General features: G+C 36.6%; 1 protein-coding gene across 1 annotated transcript in view; it reads right to left on the reverse strand.

Annotated features, from left to right (window-relative positions):
- cd276 (CD276 molecule) overlaps positions 1–23,468 on the reverse strand; it is a 149,601-nt gene that overhangs the window by 16,682 nt on the left and 109,451 nt on the right. The window lies entirely within an intron of this gene.

A 23,468-nucleotide genomic window follows, 5' to 3' on the forward strand; every position in this document is an offset into this window, starting at 1 on the left:
GAGTCGTTTTCAAATCAATAATGATTGTTCCTGGTTATAATTTAGAAGTTTTCATTAAAAATTGGTCAAGGAAATGATCATTTCTCTATTCAACGTGTATCATTGCCGTCTGAAAAGGGGAAATGTGATTATGATTAAACTTAAAATTAAAATGTTCAATTAAAATCAAAAATTTTAATTGGAATCAGAAGTTTAAATTAGAGATTAAAATTTCCCAATAAAAAAAAATAAAAATGTTTAACATAAATTATCACCTTGGCAATGAAAGTTGGTGACCAAATTAAAATGATGCCTCCTTAAAATTGACTACAAATAATCAATGTTAAATCAATCACAGAAAGTGCGGTGTGGCAAGGAGATGTGATTATTTATTAAGATTGATCAAAGTATTCAAATTAATCAGCTTAAAAATAGTATTTGATTATAAAGCTTGTAACAGTTTAATCTGGCAATGCAAACAGTCAAAAAGGAGAGAGCCTTAAATCGAAACAATAAAATGTTTTAATTTGAGATTTATGATAGGGCTTTAATGGTTTGTTACAATCGCATCAAAAAGGGATTTAAGTTTAAAATTGTCAGTATTCCTGTCACATGGGAGGAGGGAAGAAATACAAGGAATAGTGTACAGAGATATGAAGTAAAGAAGTTTGCAGAATGTGCGTTAAAGTTCAAAGCTTGTGATTGAGTCACCCAAACAACGTTACACACACTGAGTTCAAACACAATGGATCACCCTAACCGATTGCGTGCTAACTGCTATTTTTCAAGGCTAATGGTTTTACATAGGCTTCAATGCACACGCGTTAGCTTTAGCTAGGTTAGCTATACCACTTGTGGTTTACAATATGAGCAGGCGGACTGCGCCTGCACAACGAAACTCTGCCCCGGAAAAGGTGTGTAACGATTTCCGGGTCGCAGCGTTTCTATGGCAACAACCAGCAAGTGAGAGAGTTAAGCAGTTTCAAATACAATGCATGAAATGACAGCACATTTCGGAATTGCACAGCAAATAAGCACTATTTAGATTCTTGTCTCAACTCGTTAGAGTGAGGCACATATATCCACAGCTTTACTGCGATTAATGCAACATATTTCACAGGTCTCGGCGGACCTTAATTCTGTGCTTGTCTGTTTAAACAACACCACAGCACATATGGACTCAGCCACACAATTTTAAGATCTCAAAATTTCTCCCATAAAGCAACGTGTGGGTGCTCGCGCTGAGCGCCACGTCTTAACTTCACTAACGTTAGTTTTAAGTGAATATTTGGTAAAAGAGCATTAGGTCGCGAGCCTAAAGATCTTAAACCGGGAGTCAGCTTAAGTTTTCACTCTGGAACTCGCAGGGTAAAACACTAGCTGCAAGGCCTTTTGACAGAGAGGAAAAACAAGGAACACGCTCGTTTTTCTTCTTTTCTTTGTCTCAATTTCTAAAACTTTACTGCAGTTTAAATTCTTTACACAACAACTCAAAGTTATGCTTTCATTCATTCCAGACTGGCAGCCACAATAAAGCATACAGTACACAATAAACTGTTTCTCTGTCTTTGAACTATTTCTACCGGATAAAATAGAACAAAATACCATATAGAATGACTTGTTTTATGTTCAAATAGTTAGATGTGTTCGCGTTTTATCTCCACCATCTGTAAGGAATTAATTAGCTCAAATTTATAATGATTCAAATAAGGAATCGAATCGAAAGATTCGGAACTTGATTAAATTGATTCAGAGTTAATAGATTACACTTCTTAACCATTCGTCCAGCAAAGTGGTCAATTCAGCATACTGTATTAACTCAAAAAGGTTTATATTATGTTCCTGGCCAAGATCACAAATAAACCAAAATATTACGTTAGGAAATTTTAAAGCTGAGGTAGCTTGATCTAAACACAGATAGAACTTTTGTGAACATAAAGTCAAGACACTTCTTTTAATGAAACAATGATTTATTGAACTACTCTAAGACACAACACTAATCTCTACTAAAACACAAATAAACACACACACACACACACACACACACACATTCACACTCACACTCATACAGTTCCGGGGATGAGCAATTACTGAGTTGAGGAGAACCCCAAATGTTCTAGTATCTTAACTAGTTCTTAGATCGCAACCTTAGAAAATCACAAAAGCAGAGACTTAGCTTTTAACTACTTAGGGAGTATTTTGCACCAGTTTCAGCGAAGTAAACAGAGATCTTGTTACTTGCGTTTGTGCCGGGAACGGGGGTTCCGGGGGCTCGTCTGAGCGAAAGTTCTGGTTGGTTGCTGGTCGATGACGTAGTTTGGGAAATCCCTCGACGTGGAGGAGTGGTTTTCTGGAGCCGATCTTTCGGTTGCCTGGTTACGCAGGTTGATGCGCTGGAAGTTCTTTTGAGTCGGCGTTGCGAGACTTGGAAAAGTTCGGCAGTCACGAAGCTTCAGTTCTGTAGAGTTTTGATGGCACCGTTGCGTGCTTGGTCGAGTGGTCGAGCGGTCGAGCGCAGATGGAAAAGCAATCAAACCACAAGAGGCGAAAGGCGTGAGGCGAGAGCTGAGAGCTCTGAGTTCGCTGAGTTCTTGCTGAGTTCGCTTAGTTCGCACAGTTCTGTTAGGAACATGAAGTTTTAAACGGGCCGCTAGGGCACGTCCCACGATGCTGGGATCCAATGGCATTGCTGAAGGGGCGGGTCACGCCACCCCCTTTTCGTCCTGTAATTCCTTCTGGTACGTAACTTATTAGGATATGGATTTCTCTGCAATTTTTGTTATTAACTTCAATAAACTATTTAAAGTATAAAAAAGAAAGTATAACAAAGTATACACAATCATTTTCTCATTCATTCAGACAAACTGCATCCATCATGATATTTCATCGCATATTACCCCATGGTAAATTGCTTGCATGCTAAAACATTTGTCACTGCTAAAGGCATATAAATGCATAGATTAAACTCCAACGATCACATAAAACACATCGAGCATATAAATGAAAACATATGATACTGTTTATAAGCTGATTGTTTCTTAAAGATTGTCTCTGCAGTGTACGTATCTCTATTGAGAGACGGGGTGTTTTGGAATGTCAGGGGAGAGGGGACAGGAAGTCCGAAAAACCATGTGAGTCACGCTGGACGCATCATGTGCCATGCCAGCTTTATTTCAGAAGACTGGAGGTTTGTTTCTTAGGTGCTTTGAGACAGAGAGCGTTTTCTTCTCTCTGGATGCGTAAGACGCAGATCTCGACAAAAGCGGTCCATACAATTAGCGTCTGGTGATTATCATGTGATGGTCATGTTAAAATTTTATGGCTGGGAGGAGGATTCTTTTTGATTAACAGAAATGTGAACACTTCTGTTTGGGTGCTTTGTTCCGCATTCCTACAATATATATATATATATATATATATATATATATATATATATATATATATATATATATATATATATATATATATAAATTGGGTTGAATATATATTTCACACCAGTATGATCTCAAAGCAAATTTTGCCCTTATTTATTTCTAAAATCTGAACAAAACTGCATTTTTTTTTCAGTACACTGCATAAAATCACAGAAACATCTTGTGTCAAACAAACCTCTCCTGCAAATTCACAAGACTGACAAAGCGAATTTGTGAAGGAATGAAATGTAAGTAAGACTGATTTCCGTGAGGACACGCAAACCGCAGCGCCTGCGCAAGAGCAATGCTCAAACACATCCGCGTCACTAACAGAGAGAGAGAGCACTCGCTCTGAAAAACTCACTCCAGCTTCTATTGCGAGTCTCCCAGGCCTGCGGAAGCTCCTGCAATCTATCACACAAATGAACGCAACACAACATTTTCACACAAAAAACCCACACGTCTCCATTCGGAAATGAACGAGGCAGATTGCAAACATCTTAACAGAAGGGACTTGATTTAGTGCTAGGAGACAAAAAAGACAAATAATAAAAAGCATTGATCAGAAGCCATATTCATATGGTGGGACGAATGACGGAGCTCTGAGGAGCTTCTCCTCTACCCCGACTGTCACGCTTTTTCATTTCTGGATTAAAAGAACTGCAATCTCAAATAAACATCCGTATGTAATGCAAAGCCAGCGATAAGAGGGGAAGACACCTCCGTTTGGCTCCGGATTCATGCTGACAGACAGTTTCATTTGCAGCCCGGATACTAATTTCCTCCGTCTATAGGAGCGTGTTGAGAGCTCAGAAACACTGGTGAGACGCTCTCACAGCATTCATTCTCTCCTTCATTTGCATTGAAATGGGAATGCCATATTTCATTCCTGTCCCTGGTATACTTATATTTATTTATATATTTACAGTATAGTGAACACGCTCCCTCTGTTCCAGTGTAAATGGTTGTTGCGATGACGATAATACAATTCATGGGAATGGGGAAAAAATCTGAGTGCGTTTCATATTTTGAGTGCCTGTAAACTGGTTTGCACAATTAATTTGCTGATGTATCACTTTACAACAGGCATTTCCTCCAGAGCAGCAATACTGGACTGGTTTTACTCATTTAAGTCTGAATATCACAGTCAGAGTGAATTCGACACTGCCTGACTGGTGATTGTCATCACAAAGCATTTCATAGTCAGGGACTGGAATATCAAACATGAAATCCATTTGAAAAGGAATATCTACAGTTTAATTCTACGCTTGGAGAGTTTCTGTGACTTCTGAATGACGGCTGAAAGATGAAATCAGACATGCTGCGGTTTTATGGCTGTGTTGTTGCTTGTAATGGATGTACAGCTGATGTAAAGTAATAATGAAAAGTAAAATATGTCATTCCAATTTGTCACGATTATCCATGCATGAATCAAAAAAATTATAATTCATGTAGGCAAACACAACTCTTACAGAAAAACAATTTCTCTTACATTCACCTCTTTATTGACCTTTCCATTCAAGCTTCAAAAACATGCAAAAGCAATATAAAAGTGCTCTATATAACTAGTGTACTACATTCTAAGTCTTCACTGTTCCCACTGTCAAACATGGTGGTGGGAACCTAATGTTTTGGGGGTGTTTTTCAGCCGGTGGACCAGGGAACCTAATCACAGTAAACGGCACCATGAAAAAGGAGCAATACATCACAATTCTCAACAACAACATCAGGCAGTCTGCAGAGAAACTTGGCCTTGGGCACCAGTGGGTATTTCAGCACGACAATGACCCAAAACACACAGCAAAAGTGGTGAAGAAATGGTTAGCAGACAAAAACATTAACGTTTTGCAGTGGCCCAGCCAGAGTCCTGACATAAATCCAATTGAGAATCTGTGGAGGGAGCTAAAGATCAGGGTGATGGCAAGGAGACTCTCCAACCTGAAAAAATACCAGTGGAGACATGCAAAAAGCTGGTCAGCAATTATAGGAAGTGTTTGATTACTGTAATAGCCAATAAAGGCTTTTCTATTGATTATTGAGAAGGGTATGAATAATTTTGTACATGCCACTTTTTGTTCAAATGTAAATAAAAGATGAGTCTTGTACATCGTCTTATTATCTTCTGGGAGACGTCTATGTCATTTTTAATCAAAAAAAAAAAAAAAAAAAAACCTTGCTGGTTGAATAAAAGTAACTTTAAGTCAGGATTTGCCAGGGCTTGACTGTGTATATATATATATATATATGTTATATAAAATATATAAAAATATAAAAATATAAAAATATATAAAATGTTGCTTTAGTAACTAGCTGTATATATATATATATATATATATATATATATATATATATATATATATAGCTAGTTACTAAAGCAACATTTTACAGTAACAAAATAACTAATAAAAATAATTAAATACAAATTTTAATTATTAAAATTAAAACAGAAAATATAAAAATAAAATCAAATTTTAAACTTTAATGTAAAAACATTTTTTTTTACTGCTTTTATGATAATTTAATAACAAAGAAGGAAATAAGCTATGTAAACACGTCTCAACCATGGGCTACGGCTAACTCGCGTTTGACTGTACGATCAAAACAATACATCACTCAAAGACGAAAAGAGCGGACTGAAAAATATCAGCCGTGTCATCATTATTCCCTCTGTTTTCTCTGATTTTGTATGATTTCCCTCCCCTGACTCTCCTTCCAGGCCCCGTGGTGTTAATTATACTGGCTCTCTCTCCCTTCAAGCAAGTTGTGCGGTGGAAGTGCATTAATCTTGATTCGCTACTTCAGTACAAAGCCTTGTTTGAAGAGTCTCCTCTGGTGAAGCCCCAAAGGCAGGGTGATTCAGATGAGAATGGAGGAAGAGGAGAAGACAGGAGCGAGTCACAGCTCTGTTTCTCACTCAACCTGAGCATCTTGCAAAGCATGCAAATGATCGCTACGTCCTCCACGACTGCAGACGGAGTTTAACGCGACAAAGCTGCGCTGACTGACTGACTGCACTAGCCATTAGCGCTGAGCTGTGTTCATGTCAGATTCGGCTGACTGCGGTCTCTCAGGATGCTTAAAGGTCAGCGCGTGCTGTTTGTCTGTACGCATCCCAAAAGCAAGGCTCTGAAATGAATTTTAATCAGATTTAGTTCCGATTAAAACTGCTTTCACAGCACAAACATTCTCAAAATATTCCTGATCATTAGAGCACGTTAAAAGAGAGCTTTTTGCACCAGAACAGGCTTGATTTGAAATATTATGACAGGCTGACCTCTTCAATTATATTCTTTCAAAATTATCCCAATTATAATATTTTGGCATCCAATGCACTATAAACTACTATAATACCAGGGCCTGTTGTCACACTTTTTACTCTAGTGAATATTTCTCAAGATGAGTTTCTTTTTGAAACTGCATTGGAAAACAAACAAGCAGGCAAACAAACAAACACATAAATAAATACGTACATATGCACAGTTGTGTTCAAAAGTTACATACACCTTGCAGAATCTGCAAAATGTTAATTATTTTACCAAAATAAAAGGATAATTCAAGATGTTATTTTTTTATTTAGTACTGACCTGAATAAGATATTTCACATAAAAGACATTTACATTTTGTTCACAAGAGAAAAAAATAGTTACATTTATAAATATAGCTGCAAGCAGCAATTACAGGGCCAAGCACAATCAGAGGCAAAATAGGGATCTAAGAATGGCATGGAGTGGCAGACCAACTGCAACAATAAGTAATTTAAGCCATTTTAGGATGATTTTACTCAAAATGGCGGAAAAATCATAAATACTATCTCTGGTTATCAAAGCGATGTGGTGTGGTCAGTCGCAATTGCACATCCAAAGTTTGGTGTCAAAATGTCAAAGTTTTGCAGAGATACAGCCTTAGACGTAGTCTGGCATCATGCCTCAAATTTGTCGGGTCGCTACACAAAAACGGTTTTGTCTATCGACACGAAATCTTTAATATTTTGTCAGCACAGTCTAAAGATCTGATTCGATTTTGGTGAAAATTACACCAACGTTACACCATCATGCAAAGAATAAAACTGTCATTACACTGATGGTTTTTAGCTTTTTAACTGTATTATCCAAAGCTACATCAGCTGGCAAACCATTAGGAAGTAAAAGCTTAGGAGTCTATTTGAAGGGAATAATTGTGGTGGAGAGTCTGGCCAAACTATGGCAGCAATACAGCGAATAGTTGTTTCTAGAATAGTAGCTTACAGAAAATCACAGAATCAATGCACGAATCGATTTTTCGTTACACCCCTACCCTTTACACAGAGTACATGTGATCACAAAATATAAAGCAAATGCCATTTAACTACCCTGCATATCGATGGCAGTTCCCTGATGCACATAAATGATATACAATTTTAAAATGTTTGCAGGAAATGGTGAATGGGCAGAAGTTTTTGGGCAAAAAATCTGATTTAAGAAAACAGTCCCGCCCAGGGCTCTAGAAGGAATACCTTAAGCATCCTCCCAAGGTATAGTTCAGGGAACACGCCTAGAAAAGGTATACCTTTAAAGCAGGGACGCAAAAACTCAGTCCTGGAGGACCGGTGTCCTGCAGTTTAGTTCCAACTTGCCTCAACACACCTGCCTGGAAGTTTCTAGCATGCCTAGTAAGAGTTTGAATAGCTAGTTTAAGTGTGTCTAATTGGGGTTGAAGCTAAACTCTGCAGGAGCGAGTTTGGACACCCCTACTTTATTTAGAGCACGCTAACATAGAGACTATGTTATAGGGAAATGCACACCTGGTTATTAATGTAAGGTGTAAGTTCAGTGCAATGGTGTCTCAGCTAGTTATCAGACCCCAGTCAGGCTTGACAACAGCTTATTCATGTGTTCGAAAGCAACACACATCCTAGTGGAAACCAATACTTGTTTATTTGAAGAGCACACTTCAGAGATTCATCACAGAGTATAGGATTCAACTTAAGTCATGAATTCTTTGATGCACATCCAGTCAGCTTGACAGTGCACAGAAACATGCACAGCTTCTCAAGTTAATACGTGCAAATACACTTAAAAGAGTAGTTCACTTCCAGAACAAAAAATTACAGATAATGTACTCACCATGTTGTCACCATGAGGAAGACCCTTCTCCCTCAGCTAGGATCATTTAGAGGCCTTTGAAGCTGCATTTAAACTGCATTTTGGAAGTTTAAATTTGGGGGCACCATAGAAGTCCATTATATGGAGAGAAATACTGAAATGTTTTCCTCGAAAAACATGATTTCTTTACGACTGAAGAAAGAAAGACATGAACATCTTGGAAGACAAGGAGGTGAGTACATTATCTGTACATTTTTGTTCTGGAAGTGAACTACTCCTTTAACACCTGAAACATGCCAATAATTCAGCACTGCTGAATCTTCAGAAATCCTGAGTTACCAGAGTCTGTATTGGATGAAATGTAATATAAGACAGTGTATTGAGAAATAATGACAAGGGCTGCACACAAAAACACACAATGTGAGCAGTGTAGTCCGATTCTTATGGGAGCCCGCTTCTGCCACAAATAAAAAAAAAAGATAAAAAAGGTAATTCAGACTTTTTATCTTACAATTACAACTTTTTATTATAGTATATACCGCACAACTGGGAGCTTATTTTATTAAATTCTAAGAAAAAAAAAAACTTAGACAATGCCATTTTTACAATTCTTAGTTTATAGCTTGCAATTCAGCTTTTTTTTTCCCCTCAGAGTCAAAAGTTATTTTTATTATTATTTTTTTTTTTTCAGAATTGTGTTACATCTCACAGTTGTTTTTATTTTTATTTTTTTTCTGCCATGGAACTTTTTTTTTTTTTTTTAATGCACAATGACTTTCTGAATTCTGAGTTTATATCTCACAATTTGGGCCTCGTTTCTCAAGAGATATAAACTCTGAAACTCAAATGAGATTTAAGTTTAAATCTCATAATTATGATTTTTTTTTTTAATAATAAAATAGGTAATTGCAAATTTTATTTCACAGTTCTGACTTTTTTAAATATAGTTTAAATATCACAAATTCAGATTTTTTCCCCCAGATTTTTTTTTATTATTATTTAATTTTTTGGTAAATAGGTCATTGCAAATTTTATGTCACAATTATGAGAGACACAGCGCTATTTGTACCTGCTCTGAATTTAACTTTTATTAAACTGAATACATGAGTAAACACAGGTATACTTAGCACTACTAAATGATTTACACCCAAGCAAATGAATTAGACAGGAAAACAGTTTAATAAATCATGTAACAACTAAAACAGTTTCCAGCGGGGACTTACGGAAGGATCAGCGCTCGACAGGAGAGTGTATGTGTGCATTCATGTGCATGAAACGATAGTTTAACAGACAAGCAGAAGAAGACACTCCCATCGGACCTGACGGGGGATGTAGTGTTGTGTCTGCCCTTGTGTGAGGATCTGTAGGGACAGTGTGTGTGGGGATATTTAGTGCTGCTGACAGAGACGGCCTGAGGCTCAGAGATGTTGACCATTTCACGGCCACTGACAGAATGATGGGGAAAAACAAACCATTCAACCATTACAAGACATGCAAAAAAGCACACGAGTCAATCACTAATTAGATTTAGCATATTTTGTCTAAAAAGGTTTTTGGCCTTTATGAAATCATTTTAAATTACTTTTAAATTAAATGACATTTTAAATTCAAGCATATTTTCCCCTAAAATCGTCATAACAGTAATGCATCCACTTACTTTTAATGACTTCCATAATCAGTATTCTTAATGGTGATTCTCATTAAATTCTTGTTATGTAAAGCAATGATATATATTTTTTGTGAGATTCTCCGGTACACACACAAATGATTTTCACTGCATTGTGTATATGAAACTCTAAAGTAAAGCTATAGTGATGTGCATGAGAAAACGGACACTTAAACTAGCTACTGTGTGTATCATGCCTTCACATTGTGGGTAATCTATGGCTCTTAATTGACCCCTCAGGCTGGTTACGCAATTCAGGCTCGGAGGAGGGCGACCCGTGTCGTGTGATGAGTGCAGGCAAACTGCAGGCGTGTTCATTAGCGGTCATTGATTTCCTCTCTCTATCGCTCCTCCACCTCCTCCTGCCCTCCTTTTGTCCCACCTTTGGGGCTCCATGTCAGAACAGCCATTAATAATGCAGGAACAATAAAGCCAATAGCTTCTAGTTCTGGTTTTGTGAACTTTTTGTGCAATTCCATTTTCGCTTATGAGACAGATGTACATTTTGTAATCCGTGCTTTCTGTGTGGAAAATGTCTATATGGAGGGTTTTATACCAAAACTGAAGTGGCTTCTAAGAATACTTGATACTTGGTTATGTCCACTAGTTGTAAGTTAATTTAAAAGGTGATGTGAAATTACTAGGGCTGCCCTCAGCTAAAGATTTTTCTGGTCGACTAATAGTCGTTCATTTTAAGCATTAGTTGACTATTAGTCGCATGTTTATTATTAAACAATATATGACAATGAGTCTTTAATTGCCTACATAGCTTAATTCGCATTCAAGCACGTGCAAAAATGCTTGCAATAGCACACCTGCAGATATAACAACTATGAATGTGTCAGGAAACAGCAAGGAAACTGCATTGAAGTTTTAATAATTTATTGATAAATTAGTGTTTTCTTTGTTTACGGCTTAAGAGATGAAGTCGGCGACACTGACGTGCCTGTATGCATGTTTCATACAAATTATTTAATCTGAGAATATTTCTTCTTTATTTGAATTAGTTAATTTAAAAATAGACATTTCACTCTCTATAAATATATATATTTTTTATGTCTGTAAGGCAAGTATACACAGTTTCGAAGTTTCGTGCTCAAGTTTACAGAGACAGAGATGGCAAAAAGTGCATCCTGTTTGCTTTAATTATTTTACAAAAGCACAACATTTCGTTGTTATTCTGGGTGCACACATAAACGTAGAGTCTTTACAGATTCAAAAGATGTATTACTTTTATTTGTATGACCAAAAATGATGGAGTATTTTAAGTGCAGGTGACGCCTAAATGGAATTTTTTTTGCCTGGAACCTCATGTAGCATTTTGTAATATATTTATAATTGATTAATAATAATAATAATAATAATAATAACATTGTCAATAATACTACTACTACTACTAATAATAATAATAATATACATATTTTTTTCTTTCCATATTGTCTTTAAGCCATCAAAACTATTGGTAGTGAGCTTGATACACAAAGGGAAGCTACTCTCTCTGGTCTCTATAAATATATTTTTCATGTCTGTAAGGCAAGTATACACAGAGTTTCGAAGTTTCGTGCTCAAGTTTACAGAGACAGAGATGGCAAAAAGTGCATCCTGTTTGCTTTAATTATTTTACAAAAGCACAACATTTTGTTGTTATTCTGAGTGAGGGAAGCTACTCTCTCTGGTATCTATAAATATATTTTTCATGTCTGTAAGGCAAGTATACACAGAGTTTTGAAGTTTCGCGCTTAAGTTTACAGAGACAGAGATGGCAGAAAGTGCATCCTGTTTGCTTTAATTATTTTACAAAAGCACAACGTTTCGTGGTTATTCTGAGTGCACACAAATAAACGTAGAGTCTTTACAGATTCGAAATATGTATTACTTTTATCTTTTATCTAAATGATGGCGTATTTTAAGCACAGGTGACGCTTATATTATAAAATGTTAAATGATGTTCAGGCAAAATTGTTTCTATTTATTTATAATCGATTAATAACAACAACAACATTATCAATAATAATAATAACATACATAGTTTTTCTTTCCATATTGTCTTTAAGCCATTAAAACTATTGGTAGTGAGCTTGATACACAAAGTTAACCCATGTTCCTCAAAGGGAAGCTACTCTCTCTGGTCTCTATAAATATATTTTTCATGTCTGTAAGGCAAGTATACACAGAATTTCGAAGTTTCACGCTCAAGTTTACAGAGACAGAGATGGCAGAAAGTGCATCCTGTTTGCTTTAATTATTTTACAAAAGCACAACGTTTCGTGGTTATTCTGAGTGCACACAAATAAACGTATTACAGAGTTTCGAAGTTTCACGCTCAAGTTTACAGAGACAGAGATGGCAGAAAGTGCATCCTGTTTGCTTTAATTATTTTACAAAAGCACAACGTTTCGTGGTTATTCTGAGTGCACACAAATAAACGTATTCAGGCCTGATAGTGGAAAAAATTCCTGAGCCTGAACTTTTTTTTCCCTTGCCCCCCGAGGTGAGTGGGGTGGAGGTACTATGTATGCGACGCACTTTTAACACATAACTTGTTGATTCAGTTCAGTCAGATAAAGGTTTTTTTTTTTTTTTTTTTTACAAAAAAAGCTTATAGATTGGCATTTCAGCCTTTATCCCATTAAAAATGAATAAATCAAGTATATAATGCATAACATTTATTTAAAACAATGTCCTAATTGTTTAGATTTTTAGAAAGCACATTAACTTCTTTCACATTTACAACTCTGTGTTTGCATAAAAAACATTGGTCGAGATTTGCAATAATCTGACCAAAAACAGCTAAAAATTTGGACGTGCAAATTAATTCTATGTCACGAGGGGGCGCTTTAGGAGCGCTGAAATATTACGGTTTCCCTAAGAATGGCTGAAAGCAAAGCAGCATTAACGCTGTTTTATCAGTCATGAAATGAAAATGCCAACGACACGTTTCTGAGGACAGTCGCTTCCCTTCAGATACATTCATATAAAGACAACAGTGCCGCGTTTTGACTTTGAAAGTGCAGTGAGCATATTTATTCAATGAAATCATTGCCTCTTAAAGTTTAATCCAGCTCTATCGCGATTCTCGTCTTTCCGTCCCCAACTGTAAGACCTCTTAAAATAATTAATCCTCTTCTTTTACTATTTAAAATATTTACCACTTTTTATGGCCTTAAATTTGATACAACTAAATTGAGTTTTAAGGACCCCATGAGCCCTCTACTTCAGGATAGCCGTCGGGCAGCCGGTCAAATAATGTTGGTAGCCCGACTGGAAAACCCAATAGCTCCGGGACGTCGGGCTAGCGATTTTGCGAGCCCTGTAAATATGCCTTTATCGAAATCCTTAATGTCTTCCCCTGGCTTCATAAACATATCCATGAATTACGGTTTGAGTTGCCAGTAGGAGACAATTGTACAGTATTGGAGGTAAAAACACCTTCGCGCATGGAGCATTGCCTTAACCTGTATCAATCTATTTGACAAAGACACAAGGCCCGCCCCTTCCCTACTTCTGATTGGCTCATCGGCTAGAATGTGACTTGTTTGAGTCGTTGAGCGTCAAGCTGCTCTCTGACCTGCACATCTCAGAGAAATGACAGATCAATATCCGCGAACCTGATTTTTTTTTTTCCCCGCAGCCACAGTACGCCGGAAATCCGGCGTGGTGCCGGAACGCTATCACCCCTGCGTATTACAGAGTTTCGAAGTTTCACGCTCAAGTTTACAGAGACAGAGATGGCAGAAAGTGCATCCAGTTTGCTTTAATTATATTACAAAAGTGCAACGTTTTGTTGTTATTCTGAGTGCACACATAAGCAAGTCTTTACAGATGTATTACTTTTATCTGTATGACAAAAATGATGGAGTGCATGTGAAGGTTAAAACTATTTTGCCTGGCACATCATTTAGCATTTTATAATCAATTAATAATAATAATAATAATAATAATAATAATAATAATAATAATAATAACATTGTCAATAATAATAATAATATACATCCTTTTTTTTTCTATATTGTCTTTAAACCATTTGAACTATTGGCGCGCGAGCTTGATACACAAAGTTAACCCATGTTCCTCAAAGGGAAGCTACTCTCTCTGGTCAAACAGTTTACTCTTGGGTGAGTCTTGGGTTTCTTCTCATATCTTGTTTGCTACGTGTAACACAGACAGAATGCAACACAGCAATAATAAACTTTACTGTGTCTGTTTCCAGTGTACAGTTGACTCCCTGATTGGTTTCAGTCCACATTAAGAATGAATTAGGCATTGTGAAGGTCTCGTCTTCTCCCTGACCGGCTCTACATCCTTATTACGCCACTCACGTCTCTGAACATCCACTTCCAGCGTTTCACAGCACTGATAGAAAGCACAGTCCTCCTCAGGGTCTCATACAAATGCTCTCTCTCTCTCTCTCTCTCTACTGTAAAGCTCCATCCTAAAGAGCCTCATTCTCTCTTTCCCTCGACTCCCACTGTTTCAGCATTGGCAGTTCTATGGACAGCCTGCCACAACGACAGATATTTTTAGAGTGACAGCAAATGGTTAAAGGGAATATATAGGATGGAAATTAAATCAATATTTTAGTGCACTACTTAAGGTGTGGGTTGGCGAGCCATTATCTGCCACTAATTGCCCCTATCGGCTCTGTCTGTTGAAAGGCATCACTCTGACAGCCATTAAGTTTCATATGAAGTCCTGAAGCGCTGGGCTGAACATCATTTCTTCTCCCACAGCGGAAACAAGGCTGCTCTTCTCAGTACGGAGAACACTACTACAGTGCCAGTGCAACAAGATCTGCTTATTTTTAGTCATGCATAAGCAGAATCACACCAACTGCACACCATTTAATGCTGCCAACACATTTCGGAAAATAAATATATACTGTAACGGGAAACAAATGGGTCTACGTTTAGAGCACCTGTCAAAGCAGTGTCCAAAACCTGAAAAATAAAGGTGGGAAGGCATCAAGTCACTCCCAGATCTAATGTTTGCATAACATCCTGTTGGCTAAGAAGACTTCACCCGCTTGGTTTTTCATTTGTTTGTTTGTTTATTTATTTATTTTGCTGGCAATGATATCCAAGCTGGTCTAGAACAAGCAAAGAAATGCTTATTTTTAGGACACTAAAAGGAACCTGTGATTAATTTTATGATATATATGTTATGCTTTCTTTACTTGCAATACTATGAAAGCCTGTTTCTGCCACTGAATACAAAAGAAAAAACAGTTAATGCGACTTTTTATCTCACACATTTTTTCTCAGAATTGCATGATACAAACTTGCAACTGCGAGTTATAAAGTCAAACGTGTGTAATATAAACTCGCATTTGGACTTTTTTTCCTCAGAATTGCGAGAAATAAACTCGCAATTGCGCGTTATAACGTCAAAAGTGTGATATAAACTCGCATAGTTGACTTTTTTTTCTCAGAATTGTGAGATATAAACTTGCAATTGCTTGTAATGAAGTCAAAGTATGTGATATAAACTCACATTTCTTTTTCCTCAGAATTGCGCAATACTTGCAATTCTGACTTTTTTTTCCTCAGAAGTATGTGATACAAACTCGCAATTCTGACTTTTTTCCTCAGAATTTTAAGATGTAAACTCGCAATTACGAGTTATAAAGCCAAAGGTGTGATATAAACTCGCATTTCTGACTTTTTTCATCCGCATTGCATGATACAAAATTGCATTTCTGACTTTTTTCCTCAGAATTGTGAAATATAAACTCAGAATTGCGAGTTATAAAGTCAAAAGTGTTATATAAACTCACATTTCTGACTTTTTTCATCAGAATTGCATTATATAAACCTGCAATTCTGACTTTTTTCTCTGAAGTACGTGATACAAACTCGCAATTCTGACTTTTATCCTCAGAATTGCAAGATGCAAATTCGCAATTGCATGTTATAAAGTCAAAGGTGATATAAACTCACATTTCCAACTTTTTTCTTCAGAATTGTGTGATACAAACTCGCATTTCTGACTTTTTACCTCAGAATTGAGATATAAACTCGCAATTGTGAGTTATAAAGTCAAAAGTGTTATACAAACTTGCAATTCTGACTTTTTTCTCAGAAGTGCATAATACAAATTTGCAATTCTGACTCTTTTCTCTGAAGTACGTGATACAAACTCGCATTTCTGACTTTTTACCTCAGAACTGAGATATAAACTCGCAAATGTGAGTTATAAAGTCAAAAGTGTTATATAAACTCACATTTCTGACTTTTTTCATCAGAATTGCATTATATAAACTTGCAATTCTGACTTTTTTCTCTGAAGTACGTGATACAAACTCGCAATTCTGACTTTTATCCTCAGAATTGCAAGATGCAAACTCGCAATTGCAAGTTATAAAGTCAAAGGTGTGTGATATAAACTCACATTTCCAACTTTTTTCTTCAGAATTGTGATACAAACTCGCATTTCTGACTTTTTTCCTCAGAATTGTAAGATATAAACTCGCAATTGCGAGTTATAAAGTCAAAAGTGTTATATAAACTCACATTTCTGATTTTTTTTATCAGAATTGCATGATACAAACCTGCAATTCAGAATTTTTACTCTGAAGTACGTGATACAAACTTGCAATTCTGACTTTTATCCTCAGAATTGCAAGATGCAAATTTGCAATTGCATGTTATAAAGTCAAAGGTGTGTGATATAAACTCACATTTCCAACTTTTTTCTTCAGAATTGAGATATAAACTTGCAATTGTGAGTTATAAAGTCAAAAGTGTTATACAAACTTGCAATTCTGACTTTTTTCTCAGAAGTGCATGATACAAATTTGCAATTCTGACTTTTTTCATCAGAATTGTGAGATAAACTTGCAATTGCGAGTTATAAAGGCATACGTGTTATATAAACTCGCATTTCTGACTTTTTTCATCAGAATTGCATGATACAAACGTGCAATTCTGACTTTTTTCTCAGAAATGTGTGAGATAAATTCGCAATTACTTGTTATGAGGTCAAAAGTGTGATATGAACTCAAATTTTTGACTTTTTCCCTCAGAATTGTGAGATATAAACTCACAATTGTGAGTTACAAAGTCAAAAGTGTGATATAAACTCGCATTTCTGACTTTTTTATCAGAATTGTGAGATATAAACTTGCAATTACGAGTTATAAAGGTTAAAAGTGTGGTATAACCTAGCCTAGCATTTCTGACTTTTTTCTTTAGAATTGCATGATGCAAACTCGAAATTCTGACTTTTTTTTCTCAGAATTGTGATATAAACTCGCAATTGCTTGTTATGAAGTCAAAAGTATGTGATATGGTATGTGATAGGTATGTGACAGGTATGTGATATAAACTCGCATTCCTGACATTTTCCACAGAATTGCGTGATACAAACTTGAAATTCTGAATTTTTTTCTCAGAAGTGCATGATACAAACACACAATTCAGATTTTTTTCCATAGCGAGTTATAAAGTCAAAAGTGTGTGATATAAACTCGCATTTCAGAAATGCGAGTTTGTATCACGCAATTGTGACAGTGTTGATTTTGCTGACTAATAATTTTCGGCAATGTTTTTTTCATTGTCGAAAACAAGATGATAATGAACTAAAATTTGTTTCAAATGACAAAAACTATGACGGAAATTTATTGACATTTTCAACAAATAACATTTTTGTCAACAAATAAAAACTAAAATGTTAGGGAGGGACGATTTGGGAGGGGATTCATTCAGAACGAATCTGCTGCGTGGTTAGGTTAGAAGCGTACAATGAACTGTATCACTGATGGGACATAAGCTAACATACACTTCTGTACATCTCATTAAACGTTCAAAAATGTCAATATCTGGGAGTAAGACAAGAGAAGACATATGGATAAATTTGACAATGCAAAAGAAAACTCAATTCAGTCAAGTTTTCTGAGCACACCGAAGCATACACAGAAAGCGCCTCTCACACATCACATGAGTAAATACACACAAAATGATGTTAATTGTCCGTTTTGATGAGTATTCACATATTCAGTCGATTACATCTTAAATGAGCATAAACATGAGGAAGAATATTGGACGTGTATCAGTACATCTGTGCATTTGGTTTTAAAGGGACAACAGCCTAATGTAGTTGCCATTGATGTTAATCAAGCAACAAAAGAAAGACAGAAAATCACTCACTGCTCTTGACTGAATCACCTTAGTAGCCCTAATGAAGATCTACATTTATTTATAGAAATAAATACGTCTGCTTGAAAGAATAAAGAATATGGTAAACAAGTTGTTAAGGCATGTTGTCACCGCATTTAAATCTGTATCTATCATGATAAAACTTTAATATCAAACCTATATAATGCATTTGTTAATTTTAGAGAAATGCTTAATAAATGCTTTATACTGGAACTAAACTCATTAGAATTTAGTCTTTAGTCTAAATTTACAGTAGATTTAATCAATTAAAATTCTTTGATATTTAGTTAACTAAAACTAGAGTAAAACTAATACAATTCAGATGACTAAAATATGACTAAAACTAAATGTCATTTTAGTCAAAAGACTATGACTAAAACTAAATCAAAATTTGCTGCAAAAAATAACACTGAATTGCAAGGGAAAAAAGTCAGAACTGTGAGATAAAAAGCCGCAATTACTTAAAAAAAAAAGAAAATCAGTGGCGGAAACAGGATTCCATACAATACACATACTTTCGTTAACAAGGCAAAACTGCTTCAATTGATAATTATTGAGAAAAAAATGCTATATATTATTATAATTTTTTTGTATATTTTATAAGACAACAAAATTATTAATAATAATATTATCCAGCTAATATATATATTAGTGGTGGTGGGCCGTTATCGGCGTTAACGTACTGCGTTAATGTGAGACTCTTATCGGGCGATAAAAAAAAATATCGCCGTTAATCTATTCTCAAAGTTGGGTTGGGAGCTGGGTCTATACTACGCAAGCTATGATGACTTTCACCTTGATATTTTAGCGCGGATGTATACCTAGCCGATTTGCACTGTAGGGGGCGAGAAAGAGTCTTCGAACCTGTGTGAATGCATTCTGTGAAATTACCACATGGATGCAGCTATGAAGCCGGGTTTGCTTCAGGGCAGGGGCTTTGCTAGACCCTTTTTACTTTTTACTTTGAAAATCTGCTGTGCCCCAGTAAAATCTCAAATTTGAGTTATAATTTACTTTAATAATCCCGAAATAAAGACAAACTATATGCAACAACTGAACTGACGCTTCTAAAAGCAACGCAGTTTAACCGAAGACTATGCACGCAGATATCCATGCCCGTGCGCGTCTGTGTATTTAACTGCAACGCGCACGTCGCGCAGCCTTTTACGCAGAAGTACATGCAGTGTAGGAATAGTTGGTTACACAAGTTTGTATAGTTAATTGTGTTGTAAATGCAATTGTCAAGCAGTTTGTGATGCATTTTGGAAACAGGAGATGAGCCCTTGGTCTAATGCGCCACCTGGCTTGAGAAACCCGTTCTCAAAGACTTACTTTTAGCCATTATTTGGGTAGTACACATATTCTGAATGCCTTCCGCAGAATTTAAATTAGCCATTTTAATCTAGATTTAATTCCAAGATTACAGTGAGATTAATCTAGATTAAAAAAAATTATCTATGCCCACCACTAATATATATATATATATATATATATATATATTTATTATTATTTTTTTTTTGCCCAGTTATGAAATGTTGCAACATGTTGTCTTACTTTTTTCTCAAAGTTTCAATTTCTACAAAAGAAAATACAGACAGCTGCCTTTATATTTTGAAAAACGGATTCCTCACTAATAGGTTAATCACATTTGGCATCAAAAACTTTGAGAACCCCTGATCCATAATAGCTTTGTAATCACATTCTCACTGCCTTTGGTTTCAGACACAGCCAATGCTTTTAAATTCACACGCGAACACATTTTTTTTTTACTTGATTAGCTATTAGAATAACATAACCTTATAGTCAAGACAAGAAAAATTAATGGATTGTACAAAGACCGTGGAAGTACTGGAGAAAATGAATTTATGTATATTTTTTAAGACAAATGCAGCAGGACTGAATTGATCAACAGGAAATATCAATATCTGAATATCAGAGTTCTGTAAAATTGCATGCATAGACTTTATTAAATCAGATCTCGTGCATGTTGCATTATGTTAAACAGTCATACATCAACTGTCATACAGTTTTAACAAGAATCAATCATTTAGTCTGAAACAGTGAAGGTTGGGATGCAAATGCAGTGAAAGTTTCCAGTGGACATTAAGTCTTCGGCCATCAAAGAGCAAAATCTAAAACTCAACATGAGAGTAAATGACTTGAGATTAAAAAAGAGGGCTTGAGGAAATGCTTAGGCCACTGCATTACTTGTCTTGAAAATTGCAAGGCTATTTCAGTAAAGGCTCTGGGTGTGTGGGACTGCAATTACAGCTCTCTTTCTCCTCCTCATCCTCTCTATCTTCCTTCTTCCAATCATCATCTGTTTTCTGAACTGCTAGAGGGAGCTGGTTGTTTTTTATATTAGACTTTGATGTATTTCTTAGACTCCCGGTGCTTGGCAATAAAGATCTCTATGCTATGTTTGGAACAGCATACGACCACACTACCTACTTTAGGCCTGTTTCACACTGCGCAAAGCATAAAGCAGCGCCTTCTTGGCGCTCATATTAACAGCTTACAGTATTCACACAATCTGTGATATGCATATTTCAGACACCACATGTAGTGACAAACATACACTTTCATTCATTCAATGTGACTTCATCCAGACAACTGAACTGTTACTTAGTTGCAATTCATGTAGATTAAAAGTCTTTTGAACATAAATGTGATCACCCTTCATGTAAATTAGATTTCATGACAAATACTGATTGGCTGCTCAAGAAGCATTTCTGATTATCATCTGATGTTGAAACCTGCTTCATATTTTTGAATAAAAGTTTTTTACATCTTACAAAAAACTTTCAAATAGTAGTGTATCACAGTTTCCACAAAAATATGAAGAAGCACAACTGTTTTCGTCATTAATATTAATCAGAATCAGCTTTTCAGAATGATTTCTGAAGGATAACAATGCACTTGTATTTGTAGTTTAGATATTAATTTTGCAAACTAATTCTGTGTCTAGGCTTCTGGATTAGTGTAAACTGAAGGATGAAATCACTGTAATGGGAAAGAGTTTTTTTATGGTTCAGTTATTGATCTTTCTATAGGTTTTCACCATAGATCTCTATTCGCCCTGCCTTGTGACCTTTCCATGGTCTTCCAGCAAGTACCTTCAATCTATAAACTGAATGATTTACAGTGTTCAGCCTGGGCTGGATCAGTGTCTCATGAGATCTTGTCTTTGGAGGGTCACCCTCACCTTCTAGCGCGACTTAGTACATGAAAACAGGGCTTGATTCTATAGTGAAAAAATATTTTGACCCAAACATCCTGAATGAAAAGCAGTGGAGGTTGGCATCTGATGTGCCTCAGGTGCTGCAGGCTGGTGAAACAGAATGGTGAGTGTGTGTGGGGGGCCTGAGCTCTAGCGGTCAGCTATAGCGTTCAGACCCTGAGGCTATGGAGGCCCCTGGCGCTGGAGCAGGACCCTAGCCTGTGTGCATAAGAGATGGATAAACAACTGCAGCAAAACAATCTATCTATATGTCTAGTCATATATTGTCTGTCCGTCTGTCATTCCCTCTGTCTGTCTGTCCATCCGTCTGTCTGTCTATCATTCTGTCTGTCTGTCCATCTGTCAGTCCATCCATCATTCTATCTATTCGTCCATGCACCTGTCTGTCTATCATTGTCTATCATCTATTTGTCCACCCATCTGTCTATCAGTCTGTCTATCATCTGTTCATTTGCCCGTCTGTCTGTCATTCTATCTGTCCATTCATCTGTCTGTCTATCATTTGTCCATTCATCCGTCTGTCTCTGTCTATCATTCTGTCGGTCCATCTGTCCGTCTGTCTGTCTCTGTACATCCATCTGTCTGTCCAGCCATCTATCATTCTGTTTGTCCGCCCGTCTGTCTATCAGTCTATCTGTTCGTTTGACCATCTGTCTGTGATTCTATCTGTCCATCCATCTGCCTGTCTGTCTCTATCATTCTGTCTGTCCATCCGTCCGTCCGTCCGTCCATCTCTGTCTATCATTCTGTCTATCCATTTTTTTATCATTCTATTTGTCCATCCATCTGTCTATAATTCTATCTATCTGTTCGCTTGTCCGTCTGTCATTTTATCTGTCCATCCATCTGTCTGTCTGTCATTCTATCTGTCCGTCTGTCATTCTATCTATTTGTCCATCCGCCCATCTGTCTCTATCATTCTATCGGTCCATCCGTCTGTCCATATGTCTCTGTCTATCATTCTGTCTATCCATTCATCATTCTATTTGTCCACCCGTCTGTCTATCATTCCATCTGTTCATTTGTCCGTCTGTCATTCTATCTGTCCAGCCATCATTCTATTTGTCCACCCGTCTGTGTATCATTCCATCTGTTCGTTTGTCCATCTGTCATTCTATCTGTCCATCCATCATTCTATTTGTCCACCCGTCTGTCTATCATTCTATTTGTCCATCTGCCTCTATCATTCTGTTGGTCCATCCGTCTGTCTCTGTTTATCATTCTGTCTATCCATTCATTTATCATTCTATTTGTCCACCCATCTGTCTATCAGTATATCTGTTTGTTTGTCCATCTGTCTATCAGTATATCTGTTTGTTTGTCTGTCTGTCATTCTGTCCATCTGTCATTTTAATTATTCGTCCATCCGCCCGTCTGTCTCTATCATTCTGTCTGTCCATCTGTCTGTCTCTGTCTATCTATTCATCTATCATTCTATTTGTCCACCTGTCTGTCTTTTATTCTATCTGTTCATTTTTCCATCTGTCTGCCATTCTATTTGTTCATCCATCTGTCTGTCTATCATTCTATCTATCCATCTGTCATTCTATCTATTTGTCTATCCGCCTGTCTGTATCATCTGTCAGTTTGTCTGTCTCTATCATTCTGTCTATCCATCCATCATTCTGTTTGTCCACCCGTCTGTCTATCATTCCATCTGTTCATTTGTCCGTCTGTATTCTATCTGTCCATCCACCATTCTATTTGTACACCCGTCTGTCTATCATTCCATTTGTTCGTTTGTCCGTCTGTCATTCTATCTGTCCATCCATCATTCTATTTGTCCACCCGTCTGTCTATCATTCTATCTATTTGTCCATCTGCCTCTATCATTCTGTTGGTCCATCCGTCTGTCTCTGTCTATCATTCTGTCTATCCAGTCATCTATCATTCTATTTGTCCACCCATTCTATCTATTTTGTTTGTCCATCTGTC

Source organism: Garra rufa, chromosome 11, assembly GCF_049309525.1.
Source record: "Garra rufa chromosome 11, GarRuf1.0, whole genome shotgun sequence".
NCBI lineage: Eukaryota > Metazoa > Chordata > Actinopteri > Cypriniformes > Cyprinidae > Garra > Garra rufa.